The sequence below is a fragment of the Eschscholzia californica genome, unplaced genomic scaffold, assembly GCF_041429995.1.
Source record: "Eschscholzia californica isolate CP2 unplaced genomic scaffold, dmEscCali1.0.p SCAF_3, whole genome shotgun sequence".
NCBI lineage: Eukaryota > Viridiplantae > Streptophyta > Magnoliopsida > Ranunculales > Papaveraceae > Eschscholzia > Eschscholzia californica.
This window is the reverse complement of record NW_028238420.1, coordinates 21,616,317-21,633,162: the sequence shown is the minus strand read 5'-3', so window position 1 is coordinate 21,633,162 and position 16,846 is coordinate 21,616,317. Positions and strand designations below refer to the sequence as shown.

General features: G+C 38.7%; 1 pseudogene; it reads right to left on the bottom strand.

Moving 5' to 3' along the window:
* Positions 1 to 7,532: 7,532 nt before the first annotated feature.
* LOC147549016 (uncharacterized) lies at positions 7,533 to 11,975 on the bottom strand (annotated as a pseudogene).
* Positions 11,976 to 16,846: the final 4,871 nt, after the last annotated feature.

Below are 16,846 nucleotides of genomic sequence, written 5' to 3'. Positions count from 1 at the left end.
ATAATTTTCTCATCAATATGGTTTGGGGATCTTTCCCCCAACTGCATTCCCAAAAAATATTAAAATAAAAAACAAAGGAAGGGATGAAGAGATAGTGGTGAAGATTACGAAAACGATGGTGGAGATGATGAAGAGCAAGTGATCGTAATGGAAAAAAATAAAGATAAACTTTTCTTTCTAATAACATGTTTACTATAACAAACGTGTAAAAAAACAGTCTTGAAGTCCAAAATACAAGTCACTAGAAAATCAGACAGAATCAAAATTAATGGAGTTATTTAGAAAATTCATCATCTCTACGAAGTCGTGTTATTAAGTTGGTCTCTTTGAGGAGGCCAAAATTGAATTAGTTGAATTCATAAGAATCAATTTTACACCAAACATGCACTTTATAAAGTATTTTCAATAAGTAGTCATCTTAAACCAAACAATACTTTCAACTAATGTAAATAGTAGAAATTCTACGAAAAAATGTAAGTAGTGGAAATTCAAGAAAAAAATGTGTTGTGTGTGGGTCGATCCCAAGACCTCCACAATGTAATCCAAACATTTCACCACTTGAGCTACAAACGAATTCTGTTTAAAATGTGGAACTATAGATACATAATATAATGACAAGTGTAACTTAAAACATACGAGTCACATTAGGGTCGACCGTCGTGGGGGCACGCGCCCCCACGGGCCCCTATGTGGGCTCGCCCCTGCCAGCAACCACAGTTATTGGGGAAAATGAACCGGGAAAATCTGGGGCTGAGGAAGCATGGAAAAAAGCTGACTACTTATGCAGGAATTATATTTTAAATTGCCTTGACAACACTCTATATGATATCTATTGTCAAACAAAATCTGCTAAAGAGTTGTGGGATTCCCTACAACAAAAATATATTTCTGAAGATGCAGGAATCAAAAAATTTGTAGTCAGACGGTTCCTCGATTTCAAAATGGAAGATGCTAAATCAGTTGTTGAGCAGTTCCAGGAACTCCGGTTAATCATAAACGAAATAATGACAGAAGGAATGGTGATTGATGAGGCTTTTCAAGTTGCTGCAGTAATCCAGCTGGAGTGAATATAAGAAAAAATTGCGTCATAAAAGGAAGAATATAGATATCCAATATCTAATCCTTCAAATCAGAGTGGAGGAAGAACACCTCAAACAGGAGAAAAACGAAGCTGCTGCATCTTTGGTTTCTAAAGCTCATGTGGTTGAAGAAAGGAAAAGGTTTATTAACTCTAAACCTCATATCTCGCGGAACAAAGGTAACTCTAAACCTAAGAGGGGTATCACTAAGGCTAAAGTAGGATCTTGTTTTGTATGTGGCAAACCCGGACATAGAGCTAAAGATTGTAGACACCGGAAAACTAATAATGACAAAAACCCTAAGCCTAATACTGTTAATGTAGCTGAAACAGAGAATTTTTGTGCTGTGATCACTGAAGTTAACTTAGTGACCAATGTGAAGGACTGGTGGATGGATACAGGGGCCACCAAACATATTTGTTCATCTAGAGAGGTCTTCACCTCATATACTCCAATAATAGATGCAGAAAAATTATACATGGGGAACTCTTCTTCCTCTATTGTTGTAGGCAAGGGCAAGGTGATCCTGAATCTCACCTCTGGAAAAAACTTGACTCTGAATGATGTCCTTCACGTCCCCGATATTCGGAAGAATCTAATCTCTGTTTCAGTTCTTAACAAGAAAGGGTTTAAACTTGTAATAGAGTCTGACAAAGTTATTCTCACCAAGGGAGGAGTTTATGTCGGGAAGGGTTATGCCACTGATGGCTTATTTAAATTAAATGTTCTTGACTCTGAAATGAATAAAGCATCTACTTCTGCTTACTCTGTTGAATTATCTAATATGAATGTATGGCATGGTAGACTAGAACACATAAGTTCCTCTTCACTCCAACGACTAATGAATCTAGGATATTTACCTAAAGAAAAATTCAAAGATGGAAATAAATGTGAAATATGTGTAGAATCCAAGCTAAAAAGAAAAACATTTAAAAATGTAGACAGAACAACTAATAAACCTCTAGAACTAATTCACACTGACATAGGAGACTTAAAATCTACTCCATCTAAAGGAGGAAAAAACTACTACATAACTTTTGTAGATGAGCATTCTAGGTATTGTCATCTATACCTACTACATAATGAACATGAAGCATTAGATGTATTTAAAACATATAAACTAGAAGTAGAAAATCAACTTAATAAGACAATAAAAATACTTAGATTAGATAGAGGATGAGAATACGTAGGAGACCTGTTTTCGGAATTCTGCAAGAATAATGGAATAATACATCAAACAACCGCTTCATACTCACCTCAATCTAATGGAGTGGCAGAAAGAAAAAACAGAACACTAAAATAAATGATGAATTCTATGTTAATAAGTTCAGGGTTACCCTACAACTTGTGGGGGGAATCCATTCTCTCTGCTTGTTATGTGTTGAATAGAGTACCTTCTAAAAAGCAATAAATTACTCCATATGAAATGTGGAAAGGACGAAAACCAAGTTTTAAACACCTGAAAGTGTGGGGGTGCCTAGTCAAAGTAGCAATTCCTTTTCCCAAAAAGACAAAGATAAGTCCCAAAACCGTAGATAGTATTTTCATAGGCTATGCAGAAAATAGCAATGCATATCGCTTCTTAGTTTACAACTCTTCAGTTTCAAGCATAAGTGAGAACACTATAATAGAATCTAGAGATGCTGAATTCTTTAAAAGCACATTTCCTAAGAAACTTGAAACCCTTAAAAGAAAAGAACCAGAATTGGATGTATTACCTTCTAGTAGTCATCCTACTCCCAACATAGAAGATGAACCTAGAAGAGGTAAGAGGGTTAGGACAGAAAAAACCTTCGGCCCCGATTTCGTATCTTTCTTAACCGAAGATGAGCCACTAACCTACAGCGAAGCAATGACTTCTCCAGATTCACCCTTCTGGAGGGAGGCTGTAGTAAGTGAAATGGACTCTATCCTTCAAAACCAAACCTGGGAACTAGTTGACCTTCCTCCAGGTAGTAAAACAATAGGGAGTAAGTGGATATTTAAAAGAAAACGAAAACCAGATGGGACCATAGAAAAATACAAAGCTAGGTTGGTAGTTAAAGGCTACAGGCAAAAAGAAGGACTAGACTTCTTTGACACTTATGCTCCGGTAACTAGAATTACCTTAATAAGAACACTTATAGCAATAGCTGCCTTGTACAACCTAGAAGTACATCAGATGGATGCCAAAACTGCATTCCTAAACGGTGAACTTGACGAAGAGATCTATATGGATCAACCTGAGGGGTTTGTAGTAAAAGGACTAGAACACAAAGTATGCAAACTTTTAAAATCTTTATACGGGTTAAAGCAAGCTCCTAAACAATGGCATGAAAAATTTGATTAAGTCGTAATATCTAATGGTTTTAAGATCAATGAGTCAGACAAATGTGTGTATACTAAATGCATTAATGGGTCGTATGTGATTGTGTGCTTATATGTTGATAATATGTTAATATTAGGAACTTCCCTAGATGTAATCAATACTACCAAGGACATGTTGACTAGAAATTTTCAAATGAAAGATCTAGGTCCTGCTGATGTAATCTTAGGGATTAAAATCATAAGAAAACCATACGGTATCATCTTAAGTCAAAACCACTACATTGAAAGTGTACTTAAAAAGTTTGGCCAGTTTTACTCGTCTCCAGCTAAGACACCCTTTGACCATACAACCAACTTAAAGAAAAATAAAGGTGAACCCATATCTCAACTAGAGTATTCCCGAGTCATTGGGAGCTTAATGTATATAATGAACTGCACTAGGCCAGATATAGCATATGCAGTAAGCAGGCTTAGCAGATATACCTGCAATCCTGACCGGACTCACTGGGATGCTCTAATCAGAGTATTGAGATACTTGAAGTATACTCTTTCCCACAGTCTTCATTATTTGCATTATCCTGCTGTGTTGGAAGGATATAGTGATGCAAACTGGATCTCTGATTTAGAAGATTCTAAATCTACTAGTGGATATGTTTTTACACTTGGTGGGGCAGCTATAGTTTGGAAATCCTCTAAGCAAACCTGTATAGCGCGATCTACGATGGAGTCAGAATTCATTGCACTAGACAAAGCGGCAGAAGAAGCTGAGTGGTTGACAAGCTTCTTAGTGGACATACTTCTTTGGCCTAAACCAGTGCCTTCAGTTCTGATTCATTCTGATTCTCAAGCTGCCATAGCTAAGGCTAAAAACAAAATTTACAATGGGAAATCTAGACGTATTCGTCGTAGGCATAACACTGTTAAACAGTTGTTATCTAATGGAGTAATATCTATAGATTTTGTAAGGTCTAAGGATAACCTTGCAGATCCTTTGATGAAAGGACTATCGAGAGAAGTAATACATGAAATGTCGAGGGGGATGTGGCTACAGCCTATCATCACATGATACCATCTGTGACGGATACCCAACCTTGGAATTGGAAACCCCATGCACATGGTTCAATGGGACAACTAAGTTGTAGACGGTAGTATAATAACCACTCTATGGAGGTAACTCCCTCCCATCCCTACGACAAATTAAGAGTGGTACCTGTTCAATGTGGGGGATGAGATCTATAGCTTGGAAATGCCAAGTGGGGTGGAACAGGCCACTCTTGATAGACTCACCTATATGAGTGTGGTAGTGGGCCCGCTTCCTATGAGAACTGGGCTAATTCTCTAGAGCACTCATGAATACTAGGATATGGCTCAAGGCCGAAATGAGCACAACTGCTAGATCTTGACATGAAAGAATATAGTTATGTGTGAAGTCTGTTTGTGTCTGTAACATGGAAGGTTAGTTCAAGACATTGTGTTCACTGACCAACCACTAGTCTCAACAGACTCTCACTAAGTAAAGGTTCAAGTCCAAAAGACACCTTCACTAAAGCATAACAATTCTTGTTTTTGATTTATCGTTATTTCATTCATGTGGGGGATTGTTAACATTATTTTTGTAAGGATTTTGGTAACTAAATGATTTCTTAACAAATAATTAAAATTGAATGAAATTTTTGGTCTATCTATAAAATTCAAATTTGAATTTCAAATCACAGTCAACTAAATTTTCCTTCTTTAAGAGAATATGCCATTATTTTATTGCCTTGGTATCCAATATCATTTGTTTCCTTCTCTGGTTGATTTGTCATTATTATTGATTTTATTCTCCTTTAACATAAAATCAAATATGGCATATTCTCTCTTATTCCTTTTAAATTCGTTCTCCATTTTAACCGTTAGATCATAGGTTTTAAATCTAATTCAGTCATTAGATTGCAGAGATTTTGTTGTCAAAATCTAGACCGTCCATGTAGAATGTCAACATTATGTCGACATTGTGTTACATATTAACTGGACGTTAAACACTATAAACAGTCTTCTTCTATTTCTTATCTCTTATTTCCTATAAATAGGAGTCCTCCCCTTTGGTTTAGACACAGAAAAAAAAATCTACTTCTCTATTTCTTATCTCTTATTTCCTATAAACAGTCTTCTTCTCAGTTTGCATTTTCTTACACTGTCAAGATCTTACAGATCAGAAATACGGAATGCTACTATATTTCTGATTGACTGTTGAATCCTAGAGGCAATCGTCCAATCAACTGCCTAGCATTTCTGAGAGGATAGCAGGGGCGAATTTTGTCTTAAGGACAGCGTGTTAAACACGTGCCTCAGCGAGTTCTTCACCTTTATCATCTCTATGGTTGTAGGTCTTTCCTCAGGATATAAGACATTTATATCTTCATAAAAAATAGATAAGTTATTTTATTTTATTTTATTTTATTTCAAGGTTATTTAAAATCAATAGAGGAAATTTATTTTTATTATTATATATTATTAACAGAAGTAAGTACCTTTCTTTGATTTGCATTGCCTCTCATCTTTGTCTCTCAGAGATTTTATTACTTAGGGAAATATTAGGGCAAAAAATTTGTTGCTCCATTATAAATCTGTTGTTTTGTCATGAATCTAGGTTCACTAATCATCAACAAGTCCATACCAAATTATCTAAAAATAACAAATCCATACCAAAACCATAAAACTAAACTTGTCTTTCCAACAAAAGAGTTTGAGGTTTCAGATTTACCCAATTCTTCTACATTACATTTTTTATGATTCAAAGATTGGACGAAGAATATAGAAAATTATCTTCCTTAAACGCAAGTTCGTTATGCTAGATTTTTTATGGCTATCTTCACAATAAGAGGACCAGCTAGGTGCTACAGGCAACATTTCTTTTTGGTTATGCAGATTTTCAGTCATCTTGTTTGGACAATTAGGCACGCCCATTTATACATGCTCAATTTTTATTTGGTACAAGTGGGAGAAACCACTTCATTTAGACGGTGCCAACGCCAAGGTTTGTTTTTCCTACTTAGATCTTCATTATTGTCATACTCCTTGACATGCTTTGGTAGCATTAAACTATAATTCCCTAAAGAACCACTTCATTTACATAAACCTAAATTCATCAAGTTTGATGTATATGTTTTGGCATAAAGTTATCTAGACAATTAGCAAATAGTTTGACCCTAAAATTTCAACTTCATACTTTCATACCATAGATCCAAAAAATGTAATTTACCTCAAGATAGATTGTCATAAAGATCGCTATATATGTTTATAATGTAATGTGTTAATTTGGTTCGTTTTTTAGAGTTCTAAACCTTAGATATCACTCCTTAGGTTTCTGATTTTTCTAGGATTTGTTTTTCAGAGTTCACCCCCTCCAAAAACGCCATGGAAATGGAGTTGAAATACTTGAAGTTGGATTCTTGAAGATTGATGCCAAATAACATGATGCCAAGGAACTAACTAAGCCCTGCATTAAAGATAACTTGATGCCTAGAAGTAGAGCTTGGACCTCCTAAACTCCAAAGTGGATGTATCCTATGTTGGGTGATAGTATGGAGAGAATAGCCAAGTACCTAGAAATGGAAGACATAAAATGCACTTTATATTCTTGGATAAAAAGTGTCGACACGTTCAGGCTCGTTTCTGATGCGTTTTGCCGAAAGCGTGAGTACGGAGTGAATGTAAAATTGTAACAGAGTAACTAGGAAGATCCGGATCACCACACTTTGATAAAGTTGCCACCACAAAGTGATAAAGAAACCGGTTGAGCTAACACCACACCTGGATAAAGTTTCCACCACCAGATGATAAAGACGCTCGAAATCCACCACCAATGGCTCTTCCAAAACCAAAAGATAAAGGAGTTGATCTAAACATACCCAAAGTCACAAAGTCTCTATAATTTCCAATTCAATATTCTTTGATTTTTACATTCATAATAACCCTCATTATATAGAGAATAATACATTAAATGGGGAAATAAAAGCTAGTCTAAATGCATAGAATCTAGTTACATTGGAGACTTTCTTAGATTAAATGCATGAATGTAGAAAGACTAGACTAAATTTAATGCAAGTTACTAAAACGAGAATGACTCTGCAAGTCGACGAGAAACTTCTTTAAAGACCATAATTATCCAATTGATTGGTCCAACATCAGCAAAGTAACGCTCAGACCCCGGGTAGGAATATCGTCGTATCCCAGCGCTACTTGTTCCAGACCTATTTCGTGATCCAAAGCTATTTGGGTCAGCTCGGGTTGATCTAGCTCTGATGCTCCCGCATCAGATTCTCCGGGTTGGAAAGGATTTGTCTTCAAATCTGATATCTCCTCATCTTCAAAATAAGGAGAAAGATCACCTACATTGAATGTAGCCGAACCACCATAGTCACCTGGAAGCTCTAGTTTGTAAGCATTATCACCAATTTTCTTAAGTATCTTAAAAGGACCCTCTACTCTTGGCATTAGCTTCGACTTGCGTTTATTTGGAAACCTCTCCTTTCTTAGGTGTAACCAGACCAAATTACCTGGTTCAAAAGACTTAGCTCGCCTGTTCTGGTTAGCCTTTTTCCTGTACTTCTCATTAGCTTTTTCAATTACTGCCCGAACAGACTCATGTAGCTTCTTCATTGTGTTTACCCTATCTATTGCTTCAAAATCTACATTAAACCCCAAAGGTAGTGAGATCAAATCAATGGGAGTAAGTGGATTAAGACCATAAACAATCTCAAAAGGTGAACGTCTTGTAGTGTAGCTTGTTGACCTATGCAAACTCAGCCTGAGCTAGCTTCAAATCCCATTCCTTCAAGTTCTTCTTTATCAAGCCTCTCAAAAGAGTAGTTAAGGTTCTGTTTGCCATCTCTGTTTGACCATCAGTTTGTGGATGACAAGAAGTACTAAAAAGGAGCTTAATACCAAGTAATCTCCACAAATTCTTCCACAAATAGCTCAGAAACTTTGAATCACGATCAGAAACAATGGTTTTAGGAATACCATGAAGGCGTACAACCTCCTTAAAATACAAGTCAGCAACCATACTAGTATCATCAGTTTTGTGACAAGGAATAAAATGTGTCATTTTGCTAAATCTATCAACTATCACCATTATAGAATCTTTTCCCCTCTGAGCTCTTGGTAGTCCCACACAAAATCCATGCTCACATCATCCCAGGGCTAGATTGGAACAGGTAAAGGTGTGTACAGACCTGGTTGGAAATGACTTTTCATTCTTTGACACGTGGCAAATCGTTCTATGATTGAATGAACATCTCTTACCATCTTGGGCCAGAAAAAATGCTCCTAAAGCATGTCCACTGTTTTGTTGATCCCAAAATGACTAGAAAGACCTCCGCCATGTGCTTCACGAATCAGTAATTCCCGAACAGAACTCCTTGGCACGCAGAGCTGGTTTCCTTGAAAAAAAAAATCCATCTTGCAAATGGTACTGATTTGTAACTCCCTTTTTGCACTCATTATAGACTTCAGCGAAGTTTAAGTCTTCATCATATAAAGTCTTCAACAAATCGAATCCCATAAGCCGAAAATCTAGAATAGAAGTTAGATCATACCTTCTTGAGAGTGCATCAACAACAACATTCGTTTTTCCAGCCTTGTACTTTGACACAAATGAGAAGGATTGTAGAAATTCTACCCATTTAGCATGTCGGTTGTTTATCCTGTGTTGGTTGTTTATAAACTTTAGTGCCTCATGATCAAAATGTAAACGAACTAACCTGGCCTCAAAGAATGCTCCCAATGAGTCAAAGCTCTTACAATAGCATAAAACTCCTTATCATAAGTCGAGTAGTTCTTTTGTGCTCCTGTAAGTTTCTCACTGAAATAAGCAATGGGACGTTGTCCTTGGATCAGAACAACTCCTATACCAACTCCACTAGCATCACACTCAACTTCAAACACTTGATTAAAATCTGGAAGTGTTAAAATAGGTGCATCGCATAGCTTCTGTTTCACCAGTTCAAATGCCTTTTGGACAGTACTGCTCCATTCGAACTTGTCCTTCTTCAAGCACTCAGTTATTGGCGCCATGACAGTGCTGAAATTCTTCACAAAGCGTCTATAGAATGATTCAAGTCCATGAAAGCTTCTTACATCAGATTGGGTTGTCGGAACTGGCCATATCTTGATAGCTTCAACTTTACTTTCATCTACTGAAATGCCCTTATCTGAAACAATATAACGAAGAAACACAATGCTAGAAGTAAAGAACTCACACTACTCCGGCTTAGCATATAGCTTGTTTCTTCTCAACACCTTGAAAACTTTCCTGAGGTGTATAGCATGCTCGGCTTCATTGTTGCTATAGACAAGAATATCATCAAAATACACCACAACAAACTTTCCAATTAAATCACGCAGAACCTGATTCATTAGTCTCATGAAAGTGTAGGGTGCATTGGATAATCCAAATGGCATGACTAGCTATTTAAACAGTCAATTCTTTATCTTGAATGCAGTCTTTCACTCATCACCTTCCTTCATTCTGATCTGGTGATATCCACTCCTTAGATCAATCTTCGAAAATAACTTTGATCCATTCAGCTCATCTAGCATGTCATCCAACCTGGGTATAGGATAACGATACTTGATGGTTATTCTTTTAATACCTCGACTGTCTACACACATCCTTATTGAGCCATCTTTCTTTGGTACAAGCATAGCTGGTACAGAACATGGACTCATGCCCTCTCTGACATACCCTCGATCAATCAGTTCTTGCACTTGTTGTTGCTACTCCTTAGCCTCTTCTGGATTGCATCTATAAGCAGGATGATTTGGCAAAGGTGCACCTGCCAGTAAATCAATTTGATGCTCAATACCTCTGGTTGGAGGTAGTCCGGGTGGTAATTCTTTAGGAAAAACATCACTGAACTCATTCATCAATTCCAGCATCAATGGAGGAGAAATCCTTCAGCTCCGCCATTCTTTTCAACCACCAATAAAGCAAAGACCTCCTTACCCTTACCCATCTTCTTCATGATTTGGTTTCACCTAAAAACATGTTCTCCTTGCATTTCTCTGCTGCAGACTTAGCACACATAGTAGGTGATAATGGTGTCAATGTAATATGCTTCTTATCCTTATGAAAAGAATAAGTGTTCTTGTACCCATCATATACAACTCTTCTATCAAACCCCAAGGTCTGACAAGCAATAGATGACAAGCATCCATTTGAATGACATCACAGATTACCTCATCATGGTAGTTCTTCCTAATAAAAAAGGAAATCACAACCTGTTTAGAAACTTGCAACTTGCTCTCATCAGTCAACCACTTCAACTTGTAAGGTTGTTGATGCTTTATAGTTGGCAAACTCAGCTTCTCCACAAGTTTACTAGATGCCACATTAGCACAACTTCCACTATCAATGATCAAATTGCAGACTTTTCCTTTGATTGTGCACCTGCTCTGGAAAATAGCCTCTCGTTGCGCTTCTTCTGTATTATGAACAGAATGCAACACCCTTCGAATCACCAACAATTCTCCTCGATCAGGTTGCTCAATGACTTCATCATCTTCCTCATGAACTTTCTGATCAGCAACTTCTAAATCATGAGATTTCTGTTTGAGTTCTTCTTCAATTTTCTCAATCTCTTGAATTGTCATAACTCTTCGATTAGGACGTTCAGCCTGGAAATGCCCAAATCCTTGACACTTAAAGCACTTCTTCTCCAAATTCAAGTCCATAGATTTTGATGAATTCTGAATTTCTGGCTTTCTATTGCTGCTACTAACATCAGTCTTCATAACTCCTTTTGGAATCAAAGAAGAAACTTGATTGTAGGGTATGTTATATGGCTTCTTGCTTGTTTTGATCTGCTTCTCCACCTTGATAGCAAGCTTCTTTACGTCATCAAGAGTCCAGAAAGGCTGCAACTCCACCTTGGTTGAAATCTCATCATTTAAACCATGTACAAAGCGTACAATAGTCCTCTCCTGTGGTTCTTGAACATCACACCGTAATTGGAGAAGATCAAACTCCGTTGAAATCTCTCGCTTTAGGTACAATTCTTGCTTGTAATCATCGGGTAAAAATTTCCTCTTCATAAGTCGTTTTAGCTTTTCCCAAGACCTGATTCTGGTCTTGCCTTCTCTTATACGCTGCGACTTAAGAGTATCCCACCAAAGGCTAGCATAACCCTTTAGGCTTAAGGTTGCTATTTTATACTTCTTTTCATCATCATAAATATTATATTCAAATGCACGTTTCATTGATCTTAACCAATCTAGAAAGTCATCTGGATTTAGATTACCTTCAAAATCTAGAAAATCAACTTTGAATTCTTCTTGTCGAGTGTGTTGATGTGGTCGATTATCTCTTCTTCTCCCACGTCCCGAACTAACACTATGATCATCATTAGAACTAAGAAAAACACGTCCGTCTCCATCAGAAGATGAATGGTTATCTCCAACTCTTTGTCTTCTTGGCTGCGCTTGCACATTCATGCCATTAAAAGTCTGAACCATTTGTTGCATTTGTTGCCTCAGCTCTTCCATTTCTCTACCAATACGCTCAGCGTATGCTTGGTCGAGAGTTAATCCTCTTGGAAATTCCATATTATCAAAACAGGGGATTGATAATTTCACTTGATACCACTTGAGTTATTAGCTTTGAATTATAATTTCACTCCACCAACCTGAATTAGAGCTCTGATACCACTTGATGCGTTTTGCCGGAAGCGTGAGTACGGAGTGAATGTAAAATCGTAACAGAGTAACTAGGAAGCTCCGGATCACCACACTTTGATAAAGTTTCCACCACAAAGTGATAAAGAAACCGGTTGAGCTCACACCACACCTGGATAAAGTTTCCACCCACCAGATGATAAAGATGCTCGAAATCCACCACCAATGGCTCTTCCAAAACCGGAGGATAAAGGAGTTGATCTAAACAGATCCAAAGTAACAAAGACTCTATAATTTCCAATTTAATATTCTCTGATTTTTCCATTCATAATAACCCTTATTATATAGAGGAGAATACATTAAATGGGGAAATAAAAGCTAGTCTAATGCATAGAATCTAGTTACATTGGAAACTTTCTTAAATTAAATGCATGAATGTAGAAAGACTATACTAAAACGAGAATGACTCTGCAAGTCGATGAGAAACTTCTTTAAAGACCATAATTATCCAGTTGATTGGTCCAACTTCAGCAAAGTAACGCTCAGACCCCGGGTAGGAATATCGTCGTATCCCAGCGCTACTTGTTCCTGACCTGTTTCGTGATCCAGAGCTGTTTGGGTCAGCTCGGGTTGATCTAGCTCTGATGTTCCCGCAACAGTTTCTACATTGATGTTGTAATAAATTGGGAGGCATGGATGTCGTGAGATGTTCACTCTCTTTCCTCGCCTTTTGTAAATAGTTTTTTCTCTTTATATATTCAATCAAAGTTTCAAAAAAGGGTTATTTCCCTAATGGCCCCCTACTTTGTGACCAGCTTCCCGCCTGGCCCCCTACTTTACGAAAAATACCCATATGGCCCCCTTCCGTTATAACACCGTCACTCTCTCTCCTCCATCATGTTTTCTCTCTCTGCCAAGTCACGCCACATCACCTTTTAAGCCACCTCATCATCTTCTCCGGCATGTCGCCGACCGGCCAAATTTTCGACCGGCGACCTTCAAATTTTTTTTTCTCTCTCTCTAAAAAAAATTTTTTTTTTTTATTCTCTCCTCCCTCTCTCTCTCTAAACTCCGGTCGCCGGAGTTTAGAGAGAGAGTGAGAGGTGAGAACAAAAAAGAAAAAATTTTTTTTTTAGAGAGAGAAAAAACTTTGAAGGTCGCCGACCGGAAATTTGGCCGGCCGGCGACCATGCCGGGGAAGATGATGAGGTGGCGTAACAGATGATGTGGCGTGACTTGGCAGAGAGAGAAAACATGATGGAGGAGAGAGAGTGACGGTGTTACAACGGAAGGGGGCCATATGGGTATTTTTCGTAAAGTAGGGGGCCAGGCGGGAAGCTGGTCACAAAGTAGGGGGCCATTAGGGAAATAACCCTTCAAAAAAACAAAAAAAAATACCTAGAAATGAGATCTTGCAAGAACACATTCTTAAAATAGAGATTCCACTGTATGAAGTTCAAATTCATACATTCTTGGATAGTTTTTAACAGTCAGAACAATTCAACAATGGTTTCTTTCTTTAACATGGGGAAAAATTGAAGTCGGAATGCAGGACAGCGATTTTAAGTCAAATTAGTGAGAGTGTTTTTCGCTTTTGAGTCATTTTTGAAGTTGCAACACAAAAATGGCACAAACCATTTCTTTTTGTTTATCATATTGCTTTGTTACTTATTGTGCATGTATTTTCTTCATCAATTGATACTATGATTTTTCCCTATTTTCTTCTCGTCGAAAACAATTATCGATGTCAACACTTGGTGCCTAAGTGGTTGATAGTGTTGACATAAACTCCAAAATCCTTGAAGTCTCAGACTCGATTTTCATAGGAGGTGGAATCCATAGTTACTGAATTTAGGTTTATTAAAGGTATAAATATTAAGTTTGTTGGGTTTGTCAACAACCCTTGGTTGGAGTGGTAAGAGGTATAGTCTTCCATCCTGGAGGTCAAGGGTTCGAGACATGCTAAACAGTTCAAAAAAAAGTTTGTTGCATTTTAAGCTCTTTAATATGTTCTTGGGCTTCGGACCCCTTTAATTAGTGGTTTAACTTAGGCGGTTATCGTATTTATCACATCTTATGATGTATCAATTTCATGTAATGACTAACGTCGTAGATCGTAGTTGTAGACGGTAGAAAATCACACAATTAATAGATCGTCGATTGGTGGGCCACCGACAACTTGGGCTCTAGATCTCGAGACGGTTGAAGTTCCGGTTGGACCTGTAGACAGACAAAAACAAGTAAAATCGTGAAGTCTTGGGGACACCGGGATGGTGTCTTGCCAAGGGCACTCCAACGGTCAAGTCAGCAAACTATAAAAGATAAATATTAATCGATTGAATGCTGAGGGTGTCACCGTGTTGTATCATTGGAGGGTGGCTAGACTCGTAGAGTGGCCGGAGCTTCGACTCTACGGGATAGTTGGTCGGATTGATCTCCTGGAGCAAGTCGAGAGGTCGTCTCGATCAGAGATTCTGAATAATGGAGAAGTGGGATGTAACAAGGACTTTAGAAGGACTTCCAGAGCGATGGAGCTTGAAGATGTAATATCGTCGTCTAGAGTGATCCCCTGGAAGATTATCCCTCAAGACTTCTGGAATTCGAAGGTTGGTTATTGTCGTCTAGAGTACTGATCAAAAGATGATAAAGGAGAGAGAGAAGAGTCTTCAGTAGTTTTCTAGCTGGTCTTCGATGCCTTTGGAGTTGGGTCTCCTTCTATTTATAGGCGACTGATGGACTCGTGGAGTCTGTTAGATCCGAGATAATAGGGGTCGAGGGTGACCCCAAACCCTAAGGGAGACTCGTTCTTGACCGTCGATCTGTCGTTTGGAGTAACTCGATCGTACGATTACGCCGCCTCGACTTTAAACCCTTTGTAGTCTGAGATCGCCTAACCGTACTCAAGGCGACGTGGGGTTTTAGAGCGACTTCGTCAAATGAGTACGTGGCGAGGTCTCCAGAGTTGAGGTTGACTCGGTATACTGTAGGCTCGGTTGAGGGCGACCAAGGGGTGCTTGGAGCATTGTAACTTTTGGTGGGTTATTGTTCGTCTAGATGGGCGTTCGCAAGGGCTTAGACCCGTCTGGACCTCTAGTGAGTCGAATTCCATATTGAAGAGTGTCCAACTAGCAAGCGAGTGGGCTGGGCCCAAGAGGTATTTATTCGAAGTAGGTTGGGCCTAGCCATTGAAGGATATGGTGCCTGAAGTCTGAAGGAATGGTATCCTTCCGAAGGAGTGTCCTTCGACCAAGGATGCAATGCGTGCAATTTGGCTATTAGGATCTTAATGACCTTATTCGGAAGATCATTAGTCCGGTCCAATTAGGGGTCGTAATGCTTAGCTAGAAGCCAACTACGATCGTCGAATCAAGAGTTGATTCGCGGCTAACATAGACCGGATCCTACAAGGGTTACACAACAGAATAATGATTTGAACGGAGAGAATTGACTAGATGGATAATGGCAAATAAGTGGATTGGATCCGTTATTGGTAAGTCCAGAAAGATTCGGAGAAGTCCGAAAGAGATAAACATGTCCGGGCCCAAAAGGGAGGCCCGGAATGGCTTTAGGGAAGCCGGCCATGTGATGGCCGGCCAAGGCAATAGGCCCGGCCATGTGATGGCCGGCTAGGCCCTAAGTGGGCCGGCCAAGGAAGCCCATAAAGGGGTATGTTGGCCGGCCACACTTAAGTGACCCAATGGAGGGTATTTTGGGTGTTGCCTAATAATTAGGTTTATGGAATCCTAGTTTGAGTCTAATACCTCTTCTAGGGAATTCTATATATACCTAATTATACAACCTAAAGAGAGAGATTGAATTCTCAACAACTGAGAGGGTTAACTGAAAGAGTTTCAGAATATACATCTCAGAGAGAGAGAGAGAAAAGGAGTTTTCTCAAGTATCTAGTCAAGAAGAAGGAGTTCTTCATCTCAACCTTCAAGAAGGTCCTAGCTGACTGAAAGGAGGGAGTTCAAGTCATTATTCGGTGTCTCAAGTAGAGGAGCTACACTTGGAGCTCTTATCTTCCGAATACTGATCGGAATTTAGTTCGTGGGAAAGCGATTAAGAGGTAATCTTCTTTCCAATCTAGTTCATTGGTATGTTCATGTATAGATCCTGGAATTAGTGTTAAACATATGATGTTTGAGATTCCGCTACCAACACTAATAGACAATTAGGTGTATGAGATACACTAGTTTATTCCCCATCAGTGGCATCACGAGCCGTTTGCATGAACTATCTTTGACTAGATGAATTAGATTCATACTTGAACAACTAGATATTAGTGTTTTAATGTTTGAATAGAGATTTAAACATAAGTTTGATGAGATCAAATTAGGGTTTTGGATGAGATTCATGGCCTAGAAACACTAGAAACAAAGTTTTATGAAAAGAGTTTTCATAAACAAGTGTTAGGGTTTTAGAATTTTGATAGAAATCATCAAAACCATGAAGATTGGTTGATGAATTGATCAAAAACAGTACCTAACAGTAGCTGGAACAGAAAGAAAGAAAAGGAAAAGAAGTTGGAACGGCAGGAATTTCCAAAAAATTTGGAAACCCTACTGGCCGGACCGGCCAGGACGCGTCCAGGACGCGTCCGGGCCGGACCAGCACGTCTCGGACAGACAGTCCGAGACAGACAGGGACACGGACTGGAAATCCCAGTCCGTGAAGGACCGGGAATCCTAGTCCGAGCTGGACTAGGAGTCCGAGACTCTCGGGTCTCGGACATCCCAGAGCGTCTAGGACGCGTCTGGGAATCCCAGTCCAACACGGACTAGGAGTCCGAGACTCTCGGG